Genomic DNA, 2,845 nt, shown 5'->3' with positions numbered 1-2,845 from the left:
TTTAATATTATCATCCACTATTTCTATTGTTCTTTATATTTCATGAAAACAATTCTTCATCGTTTGTGCCTAGCCATTGTCTTTTACACAGTAGCTAAAATAAAATAATGTAATCAGTGTAATCTTAGTATGGATGTGATAATATTGTAATGTGTTCAGTTTTGTAGAGTGGGTTTTATATAGAAACAATATAATTTCTTTATTTTCTTGTAATAGTAAGATTGGTCGCATCTATTTATGTTACTGTGGCATTTGTGTCGTGAGAGTTGTTAAGTAATACTGGAATTTTTTTATTGATGTATTTCCAACATCTATCAGGATCCTATTTGAATTTTTACCTAAACCTATTTTTTTTTTTGAACACCTCCTAAACCTACTCTTCTATTATAAGGAAGTTGCAGGTTTCATTAAAGGTATTTCTGTTATTTTTGTATCATTTTCAATTAATAGGTCTCTTAATTATAGGCCCAAACTTTTTATGTTCCTTTAATTTCACGGTTTTGGGCTATTTGGACCGATTTTAATATTTATCTAAGTTCACATTTTTCGTTAGGGCCATTTGGGCCAAGTTCTAATATTGATATTAACAAATATTTACACATAATTATTATTATTTATTTTTCTCAATATAAATAAAACTTTCTGAAAATATTTTAATATTGATAATGAAAGACTTAAACTTGTTAAAAAAGATAATATTAATTTATTCACAAGTTAAATCTGTTAAAAATTATATCTTTCAAAAATTCAGTACATAAAAGTGAAAATTGATTGAAAAAATTTAAAATACCACTTCAAATTTTTGAAAAAAAACATGTTCAATTCTAAACATAAATACCTATTTATAAAATAAAAATAAAAATAAAATAATACAGTAAAAATAAATGAAAATATTTCATTTCACAAACTTATTCAAAATATATAAAAAAAAAACAAACCCGCGCTTTTAAAGCACGGATCAAAACCTAGTTAATATATATAAGCGCGGGTCAAAACCTAGTTAATATCTATATATATATAAAGTTTACTTCTATACTTCTCAGCCCTCCACATCAGCATTCAGCATGGGGCTTCTTCTGCCACGTGCCATCTCTAATTTTTTTTATCGCAGATATATTTTGCTTATGGTCTCGGCTTATAACACTTTTCATAGGCCCAAACTGAATATTCATTATCCTCTCACGTCTTTTTGGTTTTCTTCGTCTCTAGCCAACCCTTCCTCTGTCTCTCTCTTAGAAACTTCCCCTGTAACGCCTTTGGTGGTCATATAAATGTAATCAACATGTTAGTTGGAGCAGAATGTTTGAAAAAAAAATCTCAAATTCTAAAGAAAAATCAAACACTACGGCTCTGACAATCAAGGTATAAATAGCCAGACCTTTTTCCTTATTCTAAATATTCTTAATGCACTCTTCAGCTCTGTATATCCATCCATCTATATATAAAAGACTTATGATCAATTAGTTAACCCAAAATATATACATAAATTGTAAATTACATAATGCAAATGACACCACCAATCCATAAAATAGTGCAATTCGTCATGTGACCGGAAATTTTTTTCAGACCGGCGTAAAAAAGATGCAAGTGAATACTGATTACCTTCCTGGTCCCTCTTTGTTCATCCTGCCTCTGGGACCAACTTCCACTATGCTGACCATCTAGCTTTTTGTCACTTTGATCTTCATCGTCAACCTGAGTCTCCTAAAAATAATTTAGGAAAAACAAACATTTTGTATGATCTGTTACTGAGGATGTATTATTTCTGAAGAGGAACCACGTTAGTCTTAGGGTACCTTAACAACGGGAGAAGAAGGTCTCTATTTAGTAGGAGATCATCTTCTATGTCATTCCTCTCAGCCTGCAAAATCAGATGATCTATAAATACATTTCTATTATATCTCAAAGAAGAGATGTCACGTGGCAGAAGAAGCTCCATGCTGAATGCTGACGTGGAAGGCTGAGAAGCATAGAAGTCAACTTTATATATATAGATAACAGAAGGTCAGTTAGTATAAAGTCCTTCATATTACAATATATTTTAACATATATGAAGGTTGATTCTGCCGTAATGTGATGCAGTCATTAAGTAGTCATATATATTTTTATTTAAGGTAAATATAGATCCTACGATTTTGGTAATTAAGTAATAGTTTTCTTTATTTTCAATTAAAATTTAAATGCAGTGGCATAAGATTATAATTATTGAGGAAAACTAAGGGGTATTCTAAATTTGTACTCCTGTTTTAATAGTTTAGAGTTTAAACTAGAGTTTGACCCGCCCTTTCAAAGGGCGGATAATATTTTTTTTTTGTCATCATCCTATGCATTGATCTTCTTCGTTTGTTAAATGTTTGAGATTGGTTTAGTCAACAAATTTATTAACCCGTCTTTTTATTCATCAATATGTTTAAATATAATGTTTTGTTTTTGTTTTGGTTTTAGGTTGTTTTTCTTTTTGGATTTCGGTTTCAGTTTGATTATAGTTTTTTCTTTTTTAATTCAAGAGATATATAAACCGTTCAGTTATTTATAAAAATAACTTAATATAATTATACTTGTGTTTACACGACCCGGATCTATGGGCTTAGTTTTTTTCCCAAAAAATTATTTACTGAAAATTAGAAATTTCATACATGTATTTTTATTAAAATTGTTTTTATAGATACATAAATTAAAATTAATAAATATAATTTGTTTAGAATAAGATAATTCATTTATAAAACCCATCATTATTAATTTTACTTATATTTAAAACTGTAAATTATAGTAAAAAATATTTTTAATTTTTATATTGGTCAAAATTTATTTTATTATTATATAAATAAAATATACTTCATTCAAC

Source organism: Raphanus sativus, chromosome 3 (assembly GCF_000801105.2).
Source record: "Raphanus sativus cultivar WK10039 chromosome 3, ASM80110v3, whole genome shotgun sequence".
In the NCBI taxonomy this organism is placed as follows: Eukaryota; Viridiplantae; Streptophyta; class Magnoliopsida; order Brassicales; family Brassicaceae; genus Raphanus; species Raphanus sativus.
Note: the sequence above shows the minus strand (reverse complement) of the source record.